Source organism: Schistocerca americana, unplaced genomic scaffold, assembly GCF_021461395.2.
Source record: "Schistocerca americana isolate TAMUIC-IGC-003095 unplaced genomic scaffold, iqSchAmer2.1 HiC_scaffold_569, whole genome shotgun sequence".
NCBI lineage: Eukaryota > Metazoa > Arthropoda > Insecta > Orthoptera > Acrididae > Schistocerca > Schistocerca americana.
In genome coordinates, this window is record NW_025726312.1 from 64,746 (window position 1) to 89,569 (window position 24,824).

General features: G+C 49.7%; 24 non-coding genes across 24 annotated transcripts; 12 read left to right on the top strand and 12 right to left on the bottom strand.

The window, feature by feature from the left end:
* Nucleotides 1-2,062: 2,062 nt before the first annotated feature.
* On the bottom strand, nt 2,063-2,134 carry Trnag-ccc. The gene has a single exon. It is a non-coding gene; the product is annotated as a tRNA-Gly (tRNA).
* Nucleotides 2,135-2,817: 683 nt separating this feature from the next.
* Trnal-uaa lies at nt 2,818-2,901 on the top strand. Its single transcript has one exon. It is a non-coding gene; the product is annotated as a tRNA-Leu (tRNA).
* Nucleotides 2,902-4,027: 1,126 nt separating this feature from the next.
* Nucleotides 4,028-4,099, bottom strand: Trnag-ccc. The gene has a single exon. It is a non-coding gene; the product is annotated as a tRNA-Gly (tRNA).
* Nucleotides 4,100-4,782: 683 nt separating this feature from the next.
* Nucleotides 4,783-4,866, top strand: Trnal-uaa. Its single transcript has one exon. It is a non-coding gene; the product is annotated as a tRNA-Leu (tRNA).
* A 1,071-nt stretch (nt 4,867-5,937) lies between these two features.
* Nucleotides 5,938-6,009, bottom strand: Trnag-ccc. Its single transcript has one exon. It is a non-coding gene; the product is annotated as a tRNA-Gly (tRNA).
* A 683-nt stretch (nt 6,010-6,692) lies between these two features.
* Trnal-uaa lies at nt 6,693-6,776 on the top strand. The gene has a single exon. It is a non-coding gene; the product is annotated as a tRNA-Leu (tRNA).
* Nucleotides 6,777-7,847: 1,071 nt separating this feature from the next.
* On the bottom strand, nt 7,848-7,919 carry Trnag-ccc. The gene has a single exon. It is a non-coding gene; the product is annotated as a tRNA-Gly (tRNA).
* A 683-nt stretch (nt 7,920-8,602) lies between these two features.
* On the top strand, nt 8,603-8,686 carry Trnal-uaa. Its single transcript has one exon. It is a non-coding gene; the product is annotated as a tRNA-Leu (tRNA).
* Nucleotides 8,687-9,757: 1,071 nt separating this feature from the next.
* On the bottom strand, nt 9,758-9,829 carry Trnag-ccc. Its single transcript has one exon. It is a non-coding gene; the product is annotated as a tRNA-Gly (tRNA).
* A 683-nt stretch (nt 9,830-10,512) lies between these two features.
* On the top strand, nt 10,513-10,596 carry Trnal-uaa. The gene has a single exon. It is a non-coding gene; the product is annotated as a tRNA-Leu (tRNA).
* A 1,071-nt stretch (nt 10,597-11,667) lies between these two features.
* On the bottom strand, nt 11,668-11,739 carry Trnag-ccc. Its single transcript has one exon. It is a non-coding gene; the product is annotated as a tRNA-Gly (tRNA).
* A 683-nt stretch (nt 11,740-12,422) lies between these two features.
* On the top strand, nt 12,423-12,506 carry Trnal-uaa. Its single transcript has one exon. It is a non-coding gene; the product is annotated as a tRNA-Leu (tRNA).
* A 1,071-nt stretch (nt 12,507-13,577) lies between these two features.
* Trnag-ccc lies at nt 13,578-13,649 on the bottom strand. The gene has a single exon. It is a non-coding gene; the product is annotated as a tRNA-Gly (tRNA).
* Nucleotides 13,650-14,332: 683 nt separating this feature from the next.
* Trnal-uaa lies at nt 14,333-14,416 on the top strand. The gene has a single exon. It is a non-coding gene; the product is annotated as a tRNA-Leu (tRNA).
* A 1,071-nt stretch (nt 14,417-15,487) lies between these two features.
* On the bottom strand, nt 15,488-15,559 carry Trnag-ccc. The gene has a single exon. It is a non-coding gene; the product is annotated as a tRNA-Gly (tRNA).
* A 683-nt stretch (nt 15,560-16,242) lies between these two features.
* On the top strand, nt 16,243-16,326 carry Trnal-uaa. Its single transcript has one exon. It is a non-coding gene; the product is annotated as a tRNA-Leu (tRNA).
* A 1,071-nt stretch (nt 16,327-17,397) lies between these two features.
* Nucleotides 17,398-17,469, bottom strand: Trnag-ccc. The gene has a single exon. It is a non-coding gene; the product is annotated as a tRNA-Gly (tRNA).
* A 683-nt stretch (nt 17,470-18,152) lies between these two features.
* Trnal-uaa lies at nt 18,153-18,236 on the top strand. Its single transcript has one exon. It is a non-coding gene; the product is annotated as a tRNA-Leu (tRNA).
* Nucleotides 18,237-19,307: 1,071 nt separating this feature from the next.
* Nucleotides 19,308-19,379, bottom strand: Trnag-ccc. Its single transcript has one exon. It is a non-coding gene; the product is annotated as a tRNA-Gly (tRNA).
* A 683-nt stretch (nt 19,380-20,062) lies between these two features.
* Trnal-uaa lies at nt 20,063-20,146 on the top strand. Its single transcript has one exon. It is a non-coding gene; the product is annotated as a tRNA-Leu (tRNA).
* A 1,070-nt stretch (nt 20,147-21,216) lies between these two features.
* Nucleotides 21,217-21,288, bottom strand: Trnag-ccc. The gene has a single exon. It is a non-coding gene; the product is annotated as a tRNA-Gly (tRNA).
* A 683-nt stretch (nt 21,289-21,971) lies between these two features.
* Trnal-uaa lies at nt 21,972-22,055 on the top strand. Its single transcript has one exon. It is a non-coding gene; the product is annotated as a tRNA-Leu (tRNA).
* Nucleotides 22,056-23,124: 1,069 nt separating this feature from the next.
* On the bottom strand, nt 23,125-23,196 carry Trnag-ccc. The gene has a single exon. It is a non-coding gene; the product is annotated as a tRNA-Gly (tRNA).
* Nucleotides 23,197-23,879: 683 nt separating this feature from the next.
* Nucleotides 23,880-23,963, top strand: Trnal-uaa. The gene has a single exon. It is a non-coding gene; the product is annotated as a tRNA-Leu (tRNA).
* The last annotated feature ends 861 nt before the right edge of the window (nt 23,964-24,824 follow it).

Sequence of the window (24,824 nt, forward strand, 5' to 3'; positions counted from 1 at the left end):
TCTGTTTGTCTGCAAGGACCAAGTGCACATCTGGAACTGGACGCGCAAAAAACTCGCTGTGCTTAACCGGACTGCGCCTCATGCGATTCAGATCCAAGACATTCTGCGCCCAGATTTCCGACTTTTCCCAGCTGCCAAACATAACAGTTACCTATGGCTCGTGGGACATTTTATCAACTATATTCTGTCCGGCAGTGCCCCTAATGTCTTAGATTTTCAAGTCTATCTCTCAACACAACACTGGCGCACAACCAGCCAATATGGTCACCGGTATCAGTCAACATTTCAACATTTTCTTCACGTCGTCCTTGGGATGCCATAGAACATGGACAAGTGGGACATCTGTTACAACAATTCGTCATCCCTGTACTACAGTCGAAGGATATACTCTCTGCGAAGACACTCATTTGTCTCCTGGGTATGATGCATATGACAACGTCTGAATTTCACGAATATTCCCTTCCCAGTAGCAGTTCTTTCGACGATATAAATATTTTGGTGTATTTTAATCAACAAAAATGCAAACCCGAAAAAAGAAAACGAACAACGAAGATGGACAGAAGCCAAACGTCTAACCACAATACAACGAACAAAGAGATTAGAGATTAAGGAACAAAAAAAAAAAAAAAAAAATATCTTTTGGAAAATTTGTCAAAACAAACGAAAAACGATAAGGAACAAAAAAACACAAAAAAAAATTTAAAATCTCTTCAAACAAAGTAAAAAAAATTAAAAAAAAAAAAAAAGTGGTAGAATGCTCGCCTGCCACGCGGGCGGCCCGGGTTCGATTCCCGGCCGTTGTCTATTTAAAAAAAAAAAAGAAGTGGTTAAGGCGATTTATAAAAAAAAAAAAAAAAAAAAAAAAAGCGGTCTAAGGCGCCAGATTTAAGCTCTGGTTCTCTAAGGGGAGCGTGGGTTAGAACCCCACATCTGACAATGCATTTTAAATATTCCAAAACTACCAATTTCGTACATGCGGGAAAACAAGTAAATTACGCGGGAATAGGTTCCTCAGATACTACTAGAAACGGCAGTGACTATGGTGCTTGCCTTGCAAGTCTGATTGTCTGGCGGCCAGAAAGAATGGAAAGCTGTTAGGAGACATGGCTTTCAGCCACGAAACCCGGATTCGATTCCCGGTAGCCGAACATACTTTTGTTTGCTGAGTCTTGGCTATTCTCACGGCATTTACGGTTTCTTTGTGTTGTGGCTTTTGGGGTCCAAGTATCAGGCAAGCAAACGTGAACGAAAGCAGATATGTGTTTAAATGAGTGCCAGGGCAGTAATAAAGGCGGATGAGACGGTGGATAGGGTGTTGGACTGCAGACGTGCTACATTGCGTAGCTCGATAACTCAGTAGGTTAGAGCGTCGTGCTGTGAACACAAAGGCAATGTATTCGACCGCACCAAGTGCCATTTCATTTTTCTCCCCTAAAAGACAATGCTTCCTCCAGCGAGACACTGCCAGGTAAATAACAAGCGATCTTCACAAGAAGTAAGGTGTCTACACGTCGCGCGATACTGTCGCCAACGGCCATACCGCGCGTAGTGCAGCGGTTCACGTCTGTTCACCGGCGATAAGAATCGTTGGCCGTCGTTAGTACTTGGATGCGTGCTCGGCTGGGAACTCGACGTGCGGTTGGCTTCTTTCATTTTGCATTTTTCCTTCGGCTTCGTTGTTGCTTAGCGATAATGATGCGGTCCCGCACGCTGACGCCACTCTTGCCTCTCGGTACACTAAGGGGCGAATCTGTGGCCACAATAAAATGAAAGGTTCTGTCGTGTGTTTGTCGTTTTTTGGTCTCTCCCAGTCGTTTCTAGCGCCTGCCCTCTACATATATGCCCATTTCCAAGCGTCAGCTTTCGCGTCAGCCGAGCAAAGTCGAGACAAGTCGACACATGGAGTCACACGATGCTGAGAAACGAAACCCGCGGACTAGCGCCCTGGCAGCACGGACTGAGACGAGGGGCGAAGGAAAACTATTCGTACCGCGACAGTTCACAGTTTCGAAGATCGCGTTTCGTTACGTGGAATACCCGTAGAAGAAAAAAGTACCTTTCGTGCGGTGGCCGGGAATCGAACCCGGATCAACTGCTTGGGAAACAGCCATCCTGACCGTTACACCACCACCGCGTTGTGCTGCGTCCCTCCCACGCCCTGATGTGTCGGCTACCCTCCTGCCACCAGAGGCCGAAGACGATGGCGCTGTAGGCGCTCAACGCCAGGGCGGAGGTGAGCACATCTGAACGCAGTGCGTAGGTGCCGCTATGGCGATGTAGCGTAGCTAGAAGCAGAACTGACAGCCGTTGAAAAACTGCCCTTTAATTTACAGCAGGGCGATAAAACAAATATCTAATGTGACGTACTTACTGATGATCGAGAGACGATTCAGCATATGTGTGCCAATCCAAAAGTAGAAAGCGCCTAAGTATCACAATATTAAGTTGGTTAGTTTGATGCTCGCCTGGAGCATATCGTTAGCTTCCCCTGAGGGCGAAATGCACAGCGTAGCCGTTGCTAGGAAACGGCCTTTTCTGTCGTTCTTTGTTTTCTCTGCGTCAATGTGAATATTGATAACTACAGTTCTGCTCGTTCCACTCAAGACAGATGGCGATGGAAAACAATGGTGTAAGGCACCATGTTTAAGCTGTGGTTCCCGAAAGGGAGGGTGGGGTGCAACCTCACATCTGACAACTCGTTTTAAATACTCTAAAACCAACGTAATTCCTTCACACAAGAAAAAAACACGCTAATTTCGCCGTCAGGCTCTGGAGATGTTCCTAGAAACGACGGTAGTAGAGACTTTGCGCTCACACGTCGGATTGGCCGAGCGGTCTAAGGCGCCAGATTTAAGCTCTGGTTTCCTAAGGGGAGCGTGGGTTCGAACCCCACATCTGACAATGCATTTTAAATATTCCAAAACTACCAATTTCGTACATGCGGGAAAACAAGTAAATTACGCGGGAATAGGTTCCTCAGATACTACTAGAAACGGCAGTGACTATGGTGCTTGCCTTGCAAGTCTGATTGTCTGGCGGCCAGAAAGAATGGAAAGCTGTTAGGAGACATGGCTTTCAGCCACGAAACCCGGATTCGATTCCCGGTAGCCGAACATACTTTTGTTTGCTGAGTCTTGGCTATTCTCACGGCATTTACGGTTTCTTTGTGTTGTGGCTTTTGGGGTCCAAGTATCAGGCAAGCAAACGTGAACGAAAGCAGATATGTGTTTAAATGAGTGCCAGGGCAGTAATAAAGGCGGATGAGACGGTGGATAGGGTGTTGGACTGCAGACGTGCTACATTGCGTAGCTCGATAACTCAGTAGGTTAGAGCGTCGTGCTGTGAACACAAAGGCAATGTATTCGACCGCACCAAGTGCCATTTCATTTTTCTCCCCTAAAAGACAATGCTTCCTCCAGCGAGACACTGCCAGGTAAATAACAAGCGATCTTCACAAGAAGTAAGGTGTCTACACGTCGCGCGATACTGTCGCCAACGGCCATACCGCGCGTAGTGCAGCGGTTCACGTCTGTTCACCGGCGATAAGAATCGTTGGCCGTCGTTAGTACTTGGATGCGTGCTCGGCTGGGAACTCGACGTGCGGTTGGCTTCTTTCATTTTGCATTTTTCCTTCGGCTTCGTTGTTGCTTAGCGATAATGATGCGGTCCCGCACGCTGACGCCACTCTTGCCTCTCGGTACACTAAGGGGCGAATCTGTGGCCACAATAAAATGAAAGGTTCTGTCGTGTGTTTGTCGTTTTTTGGTCTCTCCCAGTCGTTTCTAGCGCCTGCCCTCTACATATATGCCCATTTCCAAGCGTCAGCTTTCGCGTCAGCCGAGCAAAGTCGAGACAAGTCGACACATGGAGTCACACGATGCTGAGAAACGAAACCCGCGGACTAGCGCCCTGGCAGCACGGACTGAGACGAGGGGCGAAGGAAAACTATTCGTACCGCGACAGTTCACAGTTTCGAAGATCGCGTTTCGTTACGTGGAATACCCGTAGAAGAAAAAAGTACCTTTCGTGCGGTGGCCGGGAATCGAACCCGGATCAACTGCTTGGGAAACAGCCATGCTGACCGTTACACCACCACCGCGTTGTGCTGCGTCCCTCCCACGCCCTGATGTGTCGGCTACCCTCCTGCCACCAGAGGCCGAAGACGATGGCGCTGTAGGCGCTCAACGCCAGGGCGGAGGTGAGCACATCTGAACGCAGTGCGTAGGTGCCGCTATGGCGATGTAGCGTAGCTAGAAGCAGAACTGACAGCCGTTGAAAAACTGCCCTTTAATTTACAGCAGGGCGATAAAACAAATATCTAATGTGACGTACTTACTGATGATCGAGAGACGATTCAGCATATGTGTGCCAATCCAAAAGTAGAAAGCGCCTAAGTATCACAATATTAAGTTGGTTAGTTTGATGCTCGCCTGGAGCATATCGTTAGCTTCCCCTGAGGGCGAAATGCACAGCGTAGCCGTTGCTAGGAAACGGCCTTTTCTGTCGTTCTTTGTTTTCTCTGCGTCAATGTGAATATTGATAACTACAGTTCTGCTCGTTCCACTCAAGACAGATGGCGATGGAAAACAATGGTGTAAGGCACCATGTTTAAGCTGTGGTTCCCGAAAGGGAGGGTGGGGTGCAACCTCACATCTGACAACTCGTTTTAAATACTCTAAAACCAACGTAATTCCTTCACACAAGAAAAAAACACGCTAATTTCGCCGTCAGGCTCTGGAGATGTTCCTAGAAACGACGGTAGTAGAGACTTTGCGCTCACACGTCGGATTGGCCGAGCGGTCTAAGGCGCCAGATTTAAGCTCTGGTTTCCTAAGGGGAGCGTGGGTTCGAACCCCACATCTGACAATGCATTTTAAATATTTCAAAATTACCAATTTCGTACATGCGGGAAAACAAGTAAATTACGCGGGAACAGGTTCCACAGATACTACTAGAAACGGCAGTGACTATGGTGCTTGCCTTGCAAGTTTGATTGTCTGGCGGTCAGAAAGAATGGAAAGCTGCTAGGAGACATGGCTTTCAGCCACGAGGCCCGTATTCGATTCCCGGTAGCCGAACATACTTTCGTTTGCTGAGTCTTGGTTATTCTCACGGCATTTACGATACCTTTGTGTTGTGGTTTTTGGGGTCCAAGCATCAGGCAAGCAAACGTGAACGAAAGCAGGGGTATTGGACTGCAGACGTGCCACATTGCGTAGCTCGATAGCTGAGTAAGTTAGAGCGTCGTGCTGTGAACACAAAGGCCACGTATTCGACCGCACCAAGTGCCATTTCATTTTACGCCCCTAAAAGACAATGCTTCCTCCAGCGAGACACTGCCAGGTAAATAACAAGCGATCTTCACAAGAAGTAAGGTGTATACACGTCGCGCGATACTGTCGCCAACGGCCATACCGCGCGTAGTGCAGCGGTTCTCGTCTGTTCACCGGCGTTAAGATCCGTTGGCCGTGGTTAGTACTTGGATGCATGCTCGGCTGGGAACTCGATGTGCTGTTGGCTTCTTTCATTTTGCATTTTTCCTTCGGTTTCGCTGTTGCTTAGCGATAATGATGCGGTCCCGCACGCTGGCGCCACTCTTACCTCTCTGTACACTAAGGGGCGAATCTGTGGCCACAATAAAATGAAAGGTTCTGTCGTGTGTTTGTCGATTTTTGGTCTCTCCCAGTCGTTTCTCCCTCCTGCCCTCTACATATATGCCCATTTCCAAGCGTCAGCTTTCGCGTCAGCCGAGCAAAGTCGAGACAAGTCGACACATGGAGTCACACGATGCTGAGAAACGAAACCCGCGGACTAGCGCCCTGGCAGCACGGACTGAGACGAGGGGCGAAGGAAAACTATTCGTACCGCGACAGTTCACAGTTTCGAAGATCGCGTTTCGTTACGTGGAATACCCGTAGAAGAAAAAAGTACCTTTCGTGCGGTGGCCGGGAATCGAACCCGGATCAACTGCTTGGGAAACAGCCATGCTGACCGTTACACCACCACCGCGTTGTGCTGCGTCCCTCCCACGCCCTGATGTGTCGGCTACCCTCCTGCCACCAGAGGCCGAAGACGATGGCGCTGTAGGCGCTCAACGCCAGGGCGGAGGTGAGCACATCTGAACGCAGTGCGTAGGTGCCGCTATGGCGATGTAGCGTAGCTAGAAGCAGAACTGACAGCCGTTGAAAAACTGCCCTTTAATTTACAGCAGGGCGATAAAACAAATATCTAATGTGACGTACTTACTGATGATCGAGAGACGATTCAGCATATGTGTGCCAATCCAAAAGTAGAAAGCGCCTAAGTATCACAATATTAAGTTGGTTAGTTTGATGCTCGCCTGGAGCATATCGTTAGCTTCCCCTGAGGGCGAAATGCACAGCGTAGCCGTTGCTAGGAAACGGCCTTTTCTGTCGTTCTTTGTTTTCTCTGCGTCAATGTGAATATTGATAACTACAGTTCTGCTCGTTCCACTCAAGACAGATGGCGATGGAAAACAATGGTGTAAGGCACCATGTTTAAGCTGTGGTTCCCGAAAGGGAGGGTGGGGTGCAACCTCACATCTGACAACTCGTTTTAAATACTCTAAAACCAACGTAATTCCTTCACACAAGAAAAAAACACGCTAATTTCGCCGTCAGGCTCTGGAGATGTTCCTAGAAACGACGGTAGTAGAGACTTTGCGCTCACACGTCGGATTGGCCGAGCGGTCTAAGGCGCCAGATTTAAGCTCTGGTTTCCTAAGGGGAGCGTGGGTTCGAACCGCACATCTGACAATGCATTTTAAATATTTCAAAATTACCAATTTCGTACATGCGGGAAAACAAGTAAATTACGCGGGAACAGGTTCCACAGATACTACTAGAAACGGCAGTGACTATGGTGCTTGCCTTGCAAGTTTGATTGTCTGGCGGTCAGAAAGAATGGAAAGCTGCTAGGAGACATGGCTTTCAGCCACGAGGCCCGTATTCGATTCCCGGTAGCCGAACATACTTTCGTTTGCTGAGTCTTGGTTATTCTCACGGCATTTACGATACCTTTGTGTTGTGGTTTTTGGGGTCCAAGCATCAGGCAAGCAAACGTGAACGAAAGCAGGGGTATTGGACTGCAGACGTGCCACATTGCGTAGCTCGATAGCTGAGTAAGTTAGAGCGTCGTGCTGTGAACACAAAGGCCACGTATTCGACCGCACCAAGTGCCATTTCATTTTACGCCCCTAAAAGACAATGCTTCCTCCAGCGAGACACTGCCAGGTAAATAACAAGCGATCTTCACAAGAAGTAAGGTGTATACACGTCGCGCGATACTGTCGCCAACAGCCATACCGCGCGTAGTGCAGCGGTTCTCGTCTGTTCACCGGCGTTAAGATCCGTTGGCCGTGGTTAGTACTTGGATGCATGCTCGGCTGGGAACTCGATGTGCTGTTGGCTTCTTTCATTTTGCATTTTTCCTTCGGTTTCGCTGTTGCTTAGCGATAATGATGCGGTCCCGCACGCTGGCGCCACTCTTACCTCTCTGTACACTAAGGGGCGAATCTGTGGCCACAATAAAATGAAAGGTTCTGTCGTGTGTTTGTCGATTTTTGGTCTCTCCCAGTCGTTTCTCCCTCCTGCCCTCTACATATATGCCCATTTCCAAGCGTCAGCTTTCGCGTCAGCCGAGCAAAGTCGAGACAAGTCGACACATGGAGACACACGATGCTGAGAAACGAAACCCGCAGACTAGCGCCCTGGCAGCACGGACTGAGACGAGGGGCGAAGGAAAACTATTCGTACCGCGACAGTTCGCAGTTTCGAAGATCGCGTTTCGTTACGTGGAATACCCGTAGAAGAAAAATGTACGTTCTGTGCGGTGGCCGGGAATCGAACCCGGATCAACTGCTTGGGAAGCAACCATGCTGACCGTTACACCACCACCGCGTTGTGCTGCGTCCCACCCACGCCCTGATGTGTCGGCTACCCTCCTGCCATCAGAGGCCGAAGGCGATGGCGCTGTAGGCGCTCAACGCCAGGCCAGAGGTGAGCACCTCTGAACGCAGTGCGTTGGTGCTGCTAGGGCGATGTAGCGTAACTAGAAGCAGAACTGACAGCCGTTGAAAAACTGCCCTTTAAGTTACAGCTGGGCGATAAAACAAATATCTAATGTGACGTACTTACTGATGATCCAGAGACGATTCAGCATACGTGTGCCAAACCAGAAGTAGAAAGCGCCTAAGTATCACAATATTAAGTTGGTTAGTTTGATGCTAGCCTGGAGCATATCATTAGCTTCCCCTGAGGGCGAAATGCACAGCGGAGCCGTTGCTAGGGAACGGCCTTTTGTGTCGTTTTTTGTTTTCTCTGCGTCAATGTGAATATTGATAACTACAGTTCTGCTCGTTCCACTCAAGGCAGATGGCGACGGAAAACAATGGTTTAAGGCACCATGTTTAAGCTGTGGTTCCCGAAAGGGAGGGTGGGGTGCAACCTCACATCTGACAACTCGTTTTAAATACTCTAAAACCAACGTAATTCCTTCACACAAGAAAAAAACACGCTAATTTCGCCGTCAGGCTCTGGAGATGTTCCTAGAAACGACGGTAGTAGAGACTTTGCGCTCACACGTCAGATTGGCCGAGCGGTCTAAGGCGCCAGATTTAAGCTCTGGTTCCCTAAGGGGAGCGTGGGTTCGAACCCCACATCTGACAATGCATTTTAAATATTTCAAAATTACCAATTTCGTACATGCGGGAAAACAAGTAAATTACGCGGGAACAGGTTCCACAGATACTACTAGAAACGGCAGTGACTATGGTGCTTGCCTTGCAAGTTTGATTGTCTGGCGGTCAGAAAGAATGGAAAGCTGCTAGGAGACATGGCTTTCAGCCACGAGGCCCGTATTCGATTCCCGGTAGCCGAACATACTTTCGTTTGCTGAGTCTTGGTTATTCTCACGGCATTTACGATACCTTTGTGTTGTGGTTTTTGGGGTCCAAGCATCAGGCAAGCAAACGTGAACGAAAGCAGGGGTATTGGACTGCAGACGTGCCACATTGCGTAGCTCGATAGCTGAGTAAGTTAGAGCGTCGTGCTGTGAACACAAAGGCCACGTATTCGACCGCACCAAGTGCCATTTCATTTTACGCCCCTAAAAGACAATGCTTCCTCCAGCGAGACACTGCCAGGTAAATAACAAGCGATCTTCACAAGAAGTAAGGTGTATACACGTCGCGCGATACTGTCGCCAACGGCCATACCGCGCGTAGTGCAGCGGTTCTCGTCTGTTCACCGGCGTTAAGATCCGTTGGCCGTGGTTAGTACTTGGATGCATGCTCGGCTGGGAACTCGATGTGCTGTTGGCTTCTTTCATTTTGCATTTTTCCTTCGGTTTCGCTGTTGCTTAGCGATAATGATGCGGTCCCGCACGCTGGCGCCACTCTTACCTCTCGGTACACTAAGGGGCGAATCTGTGGCCACAATAAAATGAAAGGTTCTGTCGTGTGTTTGTCGATTTTTGGTCTCTCCCAGTCGTTTCTCCCTCCTGCCCTCTACATATATGCCCATTTCCAAGCGTCAGCTTTCGCGTCAGCCGAGCAAAGTCGAGACAAGTCGACACATGGAGACACACGATGCTGAGAAACGAAACCCGCAGACTAGCGCCCTGGCAGCACGGACTGAGACGAGGGGCGAAGGAAAACTATTCGTACCGCGACAGTTCGCAGTTTCGAAGATCGCGTTTCGTTACGTGGAATACCCGTAGAAGAAAAATGTACGTTCTGTGCGGTGGCCGGGAATCGAACCCGGATCAACTGCTTGGGAAGCAACCATGCTGACCGTTACACCACCACCGCGTTGTGCTGCGTCCCACCCACGCCCTGATGTGTCGGCTACCCTCCTGCCATCAGAGGCCGAAGGCGATGGCGCTGTAGGCGCTCAACGCCAGGCCAGAGGTGAGCACCTCTGAACGCAGTGCGTTGGTGCTGCTAGGGCGATGTAGCGTAACTAGAAGCAGAACTGACAGCCGTTGAAAAACTGCCCTTTAAGTTACAGCTGGGCGATAAAACAAATATCTAATGTGACGTACTTACTGATGATCCAGAGACGATTCAGCATACGTGTGCCAAACCAGAAGTAGAAAGCGCCTAAGTATCACAATATTAAGTTGGTTAGTTTGATGCTAGCCTGGAGCATATCATTAGCTTCCCCTGAGGGCGAAATGCACAGCGGAGCCGTTGCTAGGGAACGGCCTTTTGTGTCGTTTTTTGTTTTCTCTGCGTCAATGTGAATATTGATAACTACAGTTCTGCTCGTTCCACTCAAGGCAGATGGCGACGGAAAACAATGGTTTAAGGCACCATGTTTAAGCTGTGGTTCCCGAAAGGGAGGGTGGGGTGCAACCTCACATCTGACAACTCGTTTTAAATACTCTAAAACCAACGTAATTCCTTCACACAAGAAAAAAACACGCTAATTTCGCCGTCAGGCTCTGGAGATGTTCCTAGAAACGACGGTAGTAGAGACTTTGCGCTCACACGTCAGATTGGCCGAGCGGTCTAAGGCGCCAGATTTAAGCTCTGGTTCCCTAAGGGGAGCGTGGGTTCGAACCCCACATCTGACAATGCATTTTAAATATTTCAAAATTACCAATTTCGTACATGCGGGAAAACAAGTAAATTACGCGGGAACAGGTTCCACAGATACTACTAGAAACGGCAGTGACTATGGTGCTTGCCTTGCAAGTTTGATTGTCTGGCGGTCAGAAAGAATGGAAAGCTGCTAGGAGACATGGCTTTCAGCCACGAGGCCCGTATTCGATTCCCGGTAGCCGAACATACTTTCGTTTGCTGAGTCTTGGTTATTCTCACGGCATTTACGATACCTTTGTGTTGTGGTTTTTGGGGTCCAAGCATCAGGCAAGCAAACGTGAACGAAAGCAGGGGTATTGGACTGCAGACGTGCCACATTGCGTAGCTCGATAGCTGAGTAAGTTAGAGCGTCGTGCTGTGAACACAAAGGCCACGTATTCGACCGCACCAAGTGCCATTTCATTTTACGCCCCTAAAAGACAATGCTTCCTCCAGCGAGACACTGCCAGGTAAATAACAAGCGATCTTCACAAGAAGTAAGGTGTATACACGTCGCGCGATACTGTCGCCAACGGCCATACCGCGCGTAGTGCAGCGGTTCTCGTCTGTTCACCGGCGTTAAGATCCGTTGGCCGTGGTTAGTACTTGGATGCATGCTCGGCTGGGAACTCGATGTGCTGTTGGCTTCTTTCATTTTGCATTTTTCCTTCGGTTTCGCTGTTGCTTAGCGATAATGATGCGGTCCCGCACGCTGGCGCCACTCTTACCTCTCGGTACACTAAGGGGCGAATCTGTGGCCACAATAAAATGAAAGGTTCTGTCGTGTGTTTGTCGATTTTTGGTCTCTCCCAGTCGTTTCTCCCTCCTGCCCTCTACATATATGCCCATTTCCAAGCGTCAGCTTTCGCGTCAGCCGAGCAAAGTCGAGACAAGTCGACACATGGAGACACACGATGCTGAGAAACGAAACCCGCAGACTAGCGCCCTGGCAGCACGGACTGAGACGAGGGGCGAAGGAAAACTATTCGTACCGCGACAGTTCGCAGTTTCGAAGATCGCGTTTCGTTACGTGGAATACCCGTAGAAGAAAAATGTACGTTCTGTGCGGTGGCCGGGAATCGAACCCGGATCAACTGCTTGGGAAGCAACCATGCTGACCGTTACACCACCACCGCGTTGTGCTGCGTCCCACCCACGCCCTGATGTGTCGGCTACCCTCCTGCCATCAGAGGCCGAAGGCGATGGCGCTGTAGGCGCTCAACGCCAGGCCAGAGGTGAGCACCTCTGAACGCAGTGCGTTGGTGCTGCTAGGGCGATGTAGCGTAACTAGAAGCAGAACTGACAGCCGTTGAAAAACTGCCCTTTAAGTTACAGCTGGGCGATAAAACAAATATCTAATGTGACGTACTTACTGATGATCCAGAGACGATTCAGCATACGTGTGCCAAACCAGAAGTAGAAAGCGCCTAAGTATCACAATATTAAGTTGGTTAGTTTGATGCTAGCCTGGAGCATATCATTAGCTTCCCCTGAGGGCGAAATGCACAGCGGAGCCGTTGCTAGGGAACGGCCTTTTGTGTCGTTTTTTGTTTTCTCTGCGTCAATGTGAATATTGATAACTACAGTTCTGCTCGTTCCACTCAAGGCAGATGGCGACGGAAAACAATGGTTTAAGGCACCATGTTTAAGCTGTGGTTCCCGAAAGGGAGGGTGGGGTGCAACCTCACATCTGACAACTCGTTTTAAATACTCTAAAACCAACGTAATTCCTTCACACAAGAAAAAAACACGCTAATTTCGCCGTCAGGCTCTGGAGATGTTCCTAGAAACGACGGTAGTAGAGACTTTGCGCTCACACGTCAGATTGGCCGAGCGGTCTAAGGCGCCAGATTTAAGCTCTGGTTCCCTAAGGGGAGCGTGGGTTCGAACCCCACATCTGACAATGCATTTTAAATATTTCAAAATTACCAATTTCGTACATGCGGGAAAACAAGTAAATTACGCGGGAACAGGTTCCACAGATACTACTAGAAACGGCAGTGACTATGGTGCTTGCCTTGCAAGTTTGATTGTCTGGCGGTCAGAAAGAATGGAAAGCTGCTAGGAGACATGGCTTTCAGCCACGAGGCCCGTATTCGATTCCCGGTAGCCGAACATACTTTCGTTTGCTGAGTCTTGGTTATTCTCACGGCATTTACGATACCTTTGTGTTGTGGTTTTTGGGGTCCAAGCATCAGGCAAGCAAACGTGAACGAAAGCAGGGGTATTGGACTGCAGACGTGCCACATTGCGTAGCTCGATAGCTGAGTAAGTTAGAGCGTCGTGCTGTGAACACAAAGGCCACGTATTCGACCGCACCAAGTGCCATTTCATTTTACGCCCCTAAAAGACAATGCTTCCTCCAGCGAGACACTGCCAGGTAAATAACAAGCGATCTTCACAAGAAGTAAGGTGTATACACGTCGCGCGATACTGTCGCCAACAGCCATACCGCGCGTAGTGCAGCGGTTCTCGTCTGTTCACCGGCGTTAAGATCCGTTGGCCGTGGTTAGTACTTGGATGCATGCTCGGCTGGGAACTCGATGTGCTGTTGGCTTCTTTCATTTTGCATTTTTCCTTCGGTTTCGCTGTTGCTTAGCGATAATGATGCGGTCCCGCACGCTGGCGCCACTCTTACCTCTCTGTACACTAAGGGGCGAATCTGTGGCCACAATAAAATGAAAGGTTCTGTCGTGTGTTTGTCGATTTTTGGTCTCTCCCAGTCGTTTCTCCCTCCTGCCCTCTACATATATGCCCATTTCCAAGCGTCAGCTTTCGCGTCAGCCGAGCAAAGTCGAGACAAGTCGACACATGGAGACACACGATGCTGAGAAACGAAACCCGCAGACTAGCGCCCTGGCAGCACGGACTGAGACGAGGGGCGAAGGAAAACTATTCGTACCGCGACAGTTCGCAGTTTCGAAGATCGCGTTTCGTTACGTGGAATACCCGTAGAAGAAAAATGTACGTTCTGTGCGGTGGCCGGGAATCGAACCCGGATCAACTGCTTGGGAAGCAACCATGCTGACCGTTACACCACCACCGCGTTGTGCTGCGTCCCACCCACGCCCTGATGTGTCGGCTACCCTCCTGCCATCAGAGGCCGAAGGCGATGGCGCTGTAGGCGCTCAACGCCAGGCCAGAGGTGAGCACCTCTGAACGCAGTGCGTTGGTGCTGCTAGGGCGATGTAGCGTAACTAGAAGCAGAACTGACAGCCGTTGAAAAACTGCCCTTTAAGTTACAGCTGGGCGATAAAACAAATATCTAATGTGACGTACTTACTGATGATCCAGAGACGATTCAGCATACGTGTGCCAAACCAGAAGTAGAAAGCGCCTAAGTATCACAATATTAAGTTGGTTAGTTTGATGCTAGCCTGGAGCATATCATTAGCTTCCCCTGAGGGCGAAATGCACAGCGGAGCCGTTGCTAGGGAACGGCCTTTTGTGTCGTTTTTTGTTTTCTCTGCGTCAATGTGAATATTGATAACTACAGTTCTGCTCGTTCCACTCAAGGCAGATGGCGACGGAAAACAATGGTTTAAGGCACCATGTTTAAGCTGTGGTTCCCGAAAGGGAGGGTGGGGTGCAACCTCACATCTGACAACTCGTTTTAAATACTCTAAAACCAACGTAATTCCTTCACACAAGAAAAAAACACGCTAATTTCGCCGTCAGGCTCTGGAGATGTTCCTAGAAACGACGGTAGTAGAGACTTTGCGCTCACACGTCAGATTGGCCGAGCGGTCTAAGGCGCCAGATTTAAGCTCTGGTTCCCTAAGGGGAGCGTGGGTTCGAACCCCACATCTGACAATGCATTTTAAATATTTCAAAATTACCAATTTCGTACATGCGGGAAAACAAGTAAATTACGCGGGAACAGGTTCCACAGATACTACTAGAAACGGCAGTGACTATGGTGCTTGCCTTGCAAGTTTGATTGTCTGGCGGTCAGAAAGAATGGAAAGCTGCTAGGAGACATGGCTTTCAGCCACGAGGCCCGTATTCGATTCCCGGTAGCCGAACATACTTTCGTTTGCTGAGTCTTGGTTATTCTCACGGCATTTACGATACCTTTGTGTTGTGGTTTTTGGGGTCCAAGCATCAGGCAAGCAAACGTGAACGAAAGCAGGGGTATTGGACTGCAGACGTGCCACATTGCGTAGCTCGATAGCTGAGTAAGTTAGAGCGTCGTGCTGTGAACACAAAGGCCACGTATTCGACCGCACCAAGTGCCATTTCATTTTACGCCCCTAAAAGACAATGCTTCCTCCAGCGAGACACTGCCAGGTAAATAACAAGCGATCTTCACAAGAAGTAAGGTGTATACACGTCGCGCGATACTGTCGCCAACAGCCATACCGCGCGTAGTGCAGCGGTTCTCGTCTGTTCACCGGCGTTAAGATCCGTTGGCCGTGGTTAGTACTTGGATGCATGCTCGGCTGGGAACTCGATGTGCTGTTGGCTTCTTTCATTTTGCATTTTTCCTTCGGTTTCGCTGTTGCTTAGCGATAATGATGCGGTCCCGCACGCTGGCGCCACTCTTACCTCTCTGTACACTAAGGGGCGAATCTGTGGCCACAATAAAATGAAAGGTTCTGTCGTGTGTTTGTCGATTTTTGGTCTCTCCCAGTCGTTTCTCCCTCCTGCCCTCTACATATATGCCCATTTCCAAGCGTCAGCTTTCGCGTCAGCCGAGCAAAGTCGAGACAAGTCGACACATGGAGACACACGATGCTGAGAAACGAAACCCGCAGACTAGCGCCCTGGCAGCACGGACTGAGACGAGGGGCGAAGGAAAACTATTCGTACCGCGACAGTTCGCAGTTTCGAAGATCGCGTTTCGTTACGTGGAATACCCGTAGAAGAAAAATGTACGTTCTGTGCGGTGGCCGGGAATCGAACCCGGATCAACTGCTTGGGAAGCAACCATGCTGACCGTTACACCACCACCGCGTTGTGCTGCGTCCCACCCACGCCCTGATGTGTCGGCTACCCTCCTGCCATCAGAGGCCGAAGGCGATGGCGCTGTAGGCGCTCAACGCCAGGCCAGAGGTGAGCACCTCTGAACGCAGTGCGTTGGTGCTGCTAGGGCGATGTAGCGTAACTAGAAGCAGAACTGACAGCCGTTGAAAAACTGCCCTTTAAGTTACAGCTGGGCGATAAAACAAATATCTAATGTGACGTACTTACTGATGATCCAGAGACGATTCAGCATACGTGTGCCAAACCAGAAGTAGAAAGCGCCTAAGTATCACAATATTAAGTTGGTTAGTTTGATGCTAGCCTGGAGCATATCATTAGCTTCCCCTGAGGGCGAAATGCACAGCGGAGCCGTTGCTAGGGAACGGCCTTTTGTGTCGTTTTTTGTTTTCTCTGCGTCAATGTGAATATTGATAACTACAGTTCTGCTCGTTCCACTCAAGGCAGATGGCGACGGAAAACAATGGTTTAAGGCACCATGTTTAAGCTGTGGTTCCCGAAAGGGAGGGTGGGGTGCAACCTCACATCTGACAACTCGTTTTAAATACTCTAAAACCAACGTAATTCCTTCACACAAGAAAAAAACACGCTAATTTCGCCGTCAGGCTCTGGAGATGTTCCTAGAAACGACGGTAGTAGAGACTTTGCGCTCACACGTCAGATTGGCCGAGCGGTCTAAGGCGCCAGATTTAAGCTCTGGTTCCCTAAGGGGAGCGTGGGTTCGAACCCCACATCTGACAATGCATTTTAAATATTTCAAAATTACCAATTTCGTACATGCGGGAAAACAAGTAAATTACGCGGGAACAGGTTCCACAGATACTACTAGAAACGGCAGTGACTATGGTGCTTGCCTTGCAAGTTTGATTGTCTGGCGGTCAGAAAGAATGGAAAGCTGCTAGGAGACATGGCTTTCAGCCACGAGGCCCGTATTCGATTCCCGGTAGCCGAACATACTTTCGTTTGCTGAGTCTTGGTTATTCTCACGGCATTTACGATACCTTTGTGTTGTGGTTTTTGGGGTCCAAGCATCAGGCAAGCAAACGTGAACGAAAGCAGGGGTATTGGACTGCAGACGTGCCACATTGCGTAGCTCGATAGCTGAGTAAGTTAGAGCGTCGTGCTGTGAACACAAAGGCCACGTATTCGACCGCACCAAGTGCCATTTCATTTTACGCCCCTAAAAGACAATGCTTCCTCCAGCGAGACACTGCCAGGTAAATAACAAGCGATCTTCACAAGAAGTAAGGTGTATACACGTCGCGCGATACTGTCGCCAACAGCCATACCGCGCGTAGTGCAGCGGTTCTCGTCTGTTCACCGGCGTTAAGATCCGTTGGCCGTGGTTAGTACTTGGATGCATGCTCGGCTGGGAACTCGATGTGCTGTTGGCTTCTTTCATTTTGCATTTTTCCTTCGGTTTCGCTGTTGCTTAGCGATAATGATGCGGTCCCGCACGCTGGCGCCACTCTTACCTCTCTGTACACTAAGGGGCGAATCTGTGGCCACAATAAAATGAAAGGTTCTGTCGTGTGTTTGTCGATTTTTGGTCTCTCCCAGTCGTTTCTCCCTCCTGCCCTCTACATATATGCCCATTTCCAAGCGTCAGCTTTCGCGTCAGCCGAGCAAAGTCGAGACAAGTCGACACATGGAGACACACGATGCTGAGAAACGAAACCCGCAGACTAGCGCCCTGGCAGCACGGACTGAGACGAGGGGCGAAGGAAAACTATTCGTACCGCGACAGTTCGCAGTTTCGAAGATCGCGTTTCGTTACGTGGAATACCCGTAGAAGAAAAATGTACGTTCTGTGCGGTGGCCGGGAATCGAACCCGGATCAACTGCTTGGGAAGCAACCATGCTGACCGTTACACCACCACCGCGTTGTGCTGCGTCCCACCCACGCCCTGATGTGTCGGCTACCCTCCTGCCATCAGAGGCCGAAGGCGATGGCGCTGTAGGCGCTCAACGCCAGGCCAGAGGTGAGCACCTCTGAACGCAGTGCGTTGGTGCTGCTAGGGCGATGTAGCGTAACTAGAAGCAGAACTGACAGCCGTTGAAAAACTGCCCTTTAAGTTACAGCTGGGCGATAAAACAAATATCTAATGTGACGTACTTACTGATGATCCAGAGACGATTCAGCATACGTGTGCCAAACCAGAAGTAGAAAGCGCCTAAGTATCACAATATTAAGTTGGTTAGTTTGATGCTAGCCTGGAGCATATCATTAGCTTCCCCTGAGGGCGAAATGCACAGCGGAGCCGTTGCTAGGGAACGGCCTTTTGTGTCGTTTTTTGTTTTCTCTGCGTCAATGTGAATATTGATAACTACAGTTCTGCTCGTTCCACTCAAGGCAGATGGCGACGGAAAACAATGGTTTAAGGCACCATGTTTAAGCTGTGGTTCCCGAAAGGGAGGGTGGGGTGCAACCTCACATCTGACAACTCGTTTTAAATACTCTAAAACCAACGTAATTCCTTCACACAAGAAAAAAACACGCTAATTTCGCCGTCAGGCTCTGGAGATGTTCCTAGAAACGACGGTAGTAGAGACTTTGCGCTCACACGTCAGATTGGCCGAGCGGTCTAAGGCGCCAGATTTAAGCTCTGGTTCCCTAAGGGGAGCGTGGGTTCGAACCCCACATCTGACAATGCATTTTAAATATTTCAAAATTACCAATTTCGTACATGCGGGAAAACAAGTAAATTACGCGGGAACAGGTTCCACAGATACTACTAGAAACGGCAGTGACTATGGTGCTTGCCTTGCAAGTTTGATTGTCTGGCGGTCAGAAAGAATGGAAAGCTGCTAGGAGACATGGCTTTCAGCCACGAGGCCCGTATTCGATTCCCGGTAGCCGAACATACTTTCGTTTGCTGAGTCTTGGTTATTCTCACGGCATTTACGATACCTTTGTGTTGTGGTTTTTGGGGTCCAAGCATCAGGCAAGCAAACGTGAACGAAAGCAGGGGTATTGGACTGCAGACGTGCCACATTGCGTAGCTCGATAGCTGAGTAAGTTAGAGCGTCGTGCTGTGAACACAAAGGCCACGTATTCGACCGCACCAAGTGCCATTTCATTTTACGCCCCTAAAAGACAATGCTTCCTCCAGCGAGACACTGCCAGGTAAATAACAAGCGATCTTCACAAGAAGTAAGGTGTATACACGTCGCGCGATACTGTCGCCAACAGCCATACCGCGCGTAGTGCAGCGGTTCTCGTCTGTTCACCGGCGTTAAGATCCGTTGGCCGTGGTTAGTACTTGGATGCATGCTCGGCTGGGAACTCGATGTGCTGTTGGCTTCTTTCATTTTGCATTTTTCCTTCGGTTTCGCTGTTGCTTAGCGATAATGATGCGGTCCCGCACGCTGGCGCCACTCTTACCTCTCTGTACACTAAGGGGCGAATCTGTGGCCACAATAAAATGAAAGGTTCTGTCGTGTGTTTGTCGATTTTTGGTCTCTCCCAGTCGTTTCTCCCTCCTGCCCTCTACATATATGCCCATTTCCAAGCGTCAGCTTTCGCGTCAGCCGAGCAAAGTCGAGACAAGTCGACACATGGAGACACACGATGCTGAGAAACGAAACCCGCAGACTAGCGCCCTGGCAGCACGGACTGAGACGAGGGGCGAAGGAAAACTATTCGTACCGCGACAGTTCGCAGTTTCGAAGATCGCGTTTCGTTACGTGGAATACCCGTAGAAGAAAAATGTACGTTCTGTGCGGTGGCCGGGAATCGAACCCGGATCAACTGCTTGGGAAGCAACCATGCTGACCGTTACACCACCACCGCGTTGTGCTGCGTCCCACCCACGCCCTGATGTGTCGGCTACCCTCCTGCCATCAGAGGCCGAAGGCGATGGCGCTGTAGGCGCTCAACGCCAGGCCAGAGGTGAGCACCTCTGAACGCAGTGCGTTGGTGCTGCTAGGGCGATGTAGCGTAACTAGAAGCAGAACTGACAGCCGTTGAAAAACTGCCCTTTAAGTTACAGCTGGGCGATAAAACAAATATCTAATGTGACGTACTTACTGATGATCCAGAGACGATTCAGCATACGTGTGCCAAACCAGAAGTAGAAAGCGCCTAAGTATCACAATATTAAGTTGGTTAGTTTGATGCTAGCCTGGAGCATATCATTAGCTTCCCCTGAGGGCGAAATGCACAGCGGAGCCGTTGCTAGGGAACGGCCTTTTGTGTCGTTTTTTGTTTTCTCTGCGTCAATGTGAATATTGATAACTACAGTTCTGCTCGTTCCACTCAAGGCAGATGGCGACGGAAAACAATGGTTTAAGGCACCATGTTTAAGCTGTGGTTCCCGAAAGGGAGGGTGGGGTGCAACCTCACATCTGACAACTCGTTTTAAATACTCTAAAACCAACGTAATTCCTTCACACAAGAAAAAAACACGCTAATTTCGCCGTCAGGCTCTGGAGATGTTCCTAGAAACGACGGTAGTAGAGACTTTGCGCTCACACGTCAGATTGGCCGAGCGGTCTAAGGCGCCAGATTTAAGCTCTGGTTCCCTAAGGGGAGCGTGGGTTCGAACCCCACATCTGACAATGCATTTTAAATATTTCAAAATTACCAATTTCGTACATGCGGGAAAACAAGTAAATTACGCGGGAACAGGTTCCACAGATACTACTAGAAACGGCAGTGACTATGGTGCTTGCCTTGCAAGTTTGATTGTCTGGCGGTCAGAAAGAATGGAAAGCTGCTAGGAGACATGGCTTTCAGCCACGAGGCCCGTATTCGATTCCCGGTAGCCGAACATACTTTCGTTTGCTGAGTCTTGGTTATTCTCACGGCATTTACGATACCTTTGTGTTGTGGTTTTTGGGTCCAAGCATCAGGCAAGCAAACGTGAACGAAAGCAGGGGTATTGGACTGCAGACGTGCCACATTGCGTAGCTCGATAGCTGAGTAAGTTAGAGCGTCGTGCTGTGAACACAAAGGCCACGTATTCGACCGCACCAAGTGCCATTTCATTTTACGCCCCTAAAAGACAATGCTTCCTCCAGCGAGACACTGCCAGGTAAATAACAAGCGATCTTCACAAGAAGTAAGGTGTATACACGTCGCGCGATACTGTCGCCAACAGCCATACCGCGCGTAGTGCAGCGGTTCTCGTCTGTTCACCGGCGTTAAGATCCGTTGGCCGTGGTTAGTACTTGGATGCATGCTCGGCTGGGAACTCGATGTGCTGTTGGCTTCTTTCATTTTGCATTTTTCCTTCGGTTTCGCTGTTGCTTAGCGATAATGATGCGGTCCCGCACGCTGGCGCCACTCTTACCTCTCTGTACACTAAGGGGCGAATCTGTGGCCACAATAAAATGAAAGGTTCTGTCGTGTGTTTGTCGATTTTTGGTCTCTCCCAGTCGTTTCTCCCTCCTGCCCTCTACATATATGCCCATTTCCAAGCGTCAGCTTTCGCGTCAGCCGAGCAAAGTCGAGACAAGTCGACACATGGAGACACACGATGCTGAGAAACGAAACCCGCAGACTAGCGCCCTGGCAGCACGGACTGAGACGAGGGGCGAAGGAAAACTATTCGTACCGCGACAGTTCGCAGTTTCGAAGATCGCGTTTCGTTACGTGGAATACCCGTAGAAGAAAAATGTACGTTCTGTGCGGTGGCCGGGAATCGAACCCGGATCAACTGCTTGGGAAGCAACCATGCTGACCGTTACACCACCACCGCGTTGTGCTGCGTCCCACCCACGCCCTGATGTGTCGGCTACCCTCCTGCCATCAGAGGCCGAAGGCGATGGCGCTGTAGGCGCTCAACGCCAGGCCAGAGGTGAGCACCTCTGAACGCAGTGCGTTGGTGCTGCTAGGGCGATGTAGCGTAACTAGAAGCAGAACTGACAGCCGTTGAAAAACTGCCCTTTAAGTTACAGCTGGGCGATAAAACAAATATCTAATGTGACGTACTTACTGATGATCCAGAGACGATTCAGCATACGTGTGCCAAACCAGAAGTAGAAAGCGCCTAAGTATCACAATATTAAGTTGGTTAGTTTGATGCTAGCCTGGAGCATATCATTAGCTTCCCCTGAGGGCGAAATGCACAGCGGAGCCGTTGCTAGGGAACGGCCTTTTGTGTCGTTTTTTGTTTTCTCTGCGTCAATGTGAATATTGATAACTACAGTTCTGCTCGTTCCACTCAAGGCAGATGGCGACGGAAAACAATGGTTTAAGGCACCATGTTTAAGCTGTGGTTCCCGAAAGGGAGGGTGGGGTGCAACCTCACATCTGACAACTCGTTTTAAATACTCTAAAACCAACGTAATTCCTTCACACAAGAAAAAAACACGCTAATTTCGCCGTCAGGCTCTGGAGATGTTCCTAGAAACGACGGTAGTAGAGACTTTGCGCTCACACGTCAGATTGGCCGAGCGGTCTAAGGCGCCAGATTTAAGCTCTGGTTCCCTAAGGGGAGCGTGGGTTCGAACCCCACATCTGACAATGCATTTTAAATATTTCAAAATTACCAATTTCGTACATGCGGGAAAACAAGTAATTACGCGGGAACAGGTTCCACAGATACTACTAGAAACGGCAGTGACTATGGTGCTTGCCTTGCAAGTTTGATTGTCTGGCGGTCAGAAAGAATGGAAAGCTGCTAGGAGACATGGCTTTCAGCCACGAGGCCCGTATTCGATTCCCGGTAGCCGAACATACTTTCGTTTGCTGAGTCTTGGTTATTCTCACGGCATTTACGATACCTTTGTGTTGTGGTTTTGGGGTCCAAGCATCAGGCAAGCAAACGTGAACGAAAGCAGGGGTATTGGACTGCAGACGTGCCACATTGCGTAGCTCGATAGCTGAGTAAGTTAGAGCGTCGTGCTGTGAACACAAAGGCCACGTATTCGACCGCACCAAGTGCCATTTCATTTTACGCCCCTAAAAGACAATGCTTCCTCCAGCGAGACACTGCCAGGTAAATAACAAGCGATCTTCACAAGAAGTAAGGTGTATACACGTCGCGCGATACTGTCGCCAACAGCCATACCGCGCGTAGTGCAGCGGTTCTCGTCTGTTCACCGGCGTTAAGATCCGTTGGCCGTGGTTAGTACTTGGATGCATGCTCGGCTGGGAACTCGATGTGCTGTTGGCTTCTTTCATTTTGCATTTTTCCTTCGGTTTCGCTGTTGCTTAGCGATAATGATGCGGTCCCGCACGCTGGCGCCACTCTTACCTCTCTGTACACTAAGGGGCGAATCTGTGGCCACAATAAAATGAAAGGTTCTGTCGTGTGTTTGTCGATTTTTGGTCTCTCCCAGTCGTTTCTCCCTCCTGCCCTCTACATATATGCCCATTTCCAAGCGTCAGCTTTCGCGTCAGCCGAGCAAAGTCGAGACAAGTCGACACATGGAGACACACGATGCTGAGAAACGAAACCCGCAGACTAGCGCCCTGGCAGCACGGACTGAGACGAGGGGCGAAGGAAAACTATTCGTACCGCGACAGTTCGCAGTTTCGAAGATCGCGTTTCGTTACGTGGAATACCCGTAGAAGAAAAATGTACGTTCTGTGCGGTGGCCGGGAATCGAACCCGGATCAACTGCTTGGGAAGCAACCATGCTGACCGTTACACCACCACCGCGTTGTGCTGCGTCCCACCCACGCCCTGATGTGTCGGCTACCCTCCTGCCATCAGAGGCCGAAGGCGATGGCGCTGTAGGCGCTCAACGCCAGGCCAGAGGTGAGCACCTCTGAACGCAGTGCGTTGGTGCTGCTAGGGCGATGTAGCGTAACTAGAAGCAGAACTGACAGCCGTTGAAAAACTGCCCTTTAAGTTACAGCTGGGCGATAAAACAAATATCTAATGTGACGTACTTACTGATGATCCAGAGACGATTCAGCATACGTGTGCCAAACCAGAAGTAGAAAGCGCCTAAGTATCACAATATTAAGTTGGTTAGTTTGATGCTAGCCTGGAGCATATCATTAGCTTCCCCTGAGGGCGAAATGCACAGCGGAGCCGTTGCTAGGGAACGGCCTTTTGTGTCGTTTTTTGTTTTCTCTGCGTCAATGTGAATATTGATAACTACAGTTCTGCTCGTTCCACTCAAGGCAGATGGCGACGGAAAACAATGGTTTAAGGCACCATGTTTAAGCTGTGGTTCCCGAAAGGGAGGGTGGGGTGCAACCTCACATCTGACAACTCGTTTTAAATACTCTAAAACCAACGTAATTCCTTCACACAAGAAAAAAACACGCTAATTTCGCCGTCAGGCTCTGGAGATGTTCCTAGAAACGACGGTAGTAGAGACTTTGCGCTCACACGTCAGATTGGCCGAGCGGTCTAAGGCGCCAGATTTAAGCTCTGGTTCCCTAAGGGGAGCGTGGGTTCGAACCCCACATCTGACAATGCATTTTAAATATTTCAAAATTACCAATTTCGTACATGCGGGAAAACAAGTAAATTACGCGGGAACAGGTTCCACAGATACTACTAGAAACGGCAGTGACTATGGTGCTTGCCTTGCAAGTTTGATTGTCTGGCGGTCAGAAAGAATGGAAAGCTGCTAGGAGACATGGCTTTCAGCCACGAGGCCCGTATTCGATTCCCGGTAGCCGAACATACTTTCGTTTGCTGAGTCTTGGTTATTCTCACGGCATTTACGATACCTTTGTGTTGTGGTTTTTGGGGTCCAAGCATCAGGCAAGCAAACGTGAACGAAAGCAGGGGTATTGGACTGCAGACGTGCCACATTGCGTAGCTCGATAGCTGAGTAAGTTAGAGCGTCGTGCTGTGAACACAAAGGCCACGTATTCGACCGCACCAAGTGCCATTTCATTTTACGCCCCTAAAAGACAATGCTTCCTCCAGCGAGACACTGCCAGGTAAATAACAAGCGATCTTCACAAGAAGTAAGGTGTATACACGTCGCGCGATACTGTCGCCAACAGCCATACCGCGCGTAGTGCAGCGGTTCTCGTCTGTTCACCGGCGTTAAGATCCGTTGGCCGTGGTTAGTACTTGGATGCATGCTCGGCTGGGAACTCGATGTGCTGTTGGCTTCTTTCATTTTGCATTTTTCCTTCGGTTTCGCTGTTGCTTAGCGATAATGATGCGGTCCCGCACGCTGGCGCCACTCTTACCTCTCTGTACACTAAGGGGCGAATCTGTGGCCACAATAAAATGAAAGGTTCTGTCGTGTGTTTGTCGATTTTTGGTCTCTCCCAGTCGTTTCTCCCTCCTGCCCTCTACATATATGCCCATTTCCA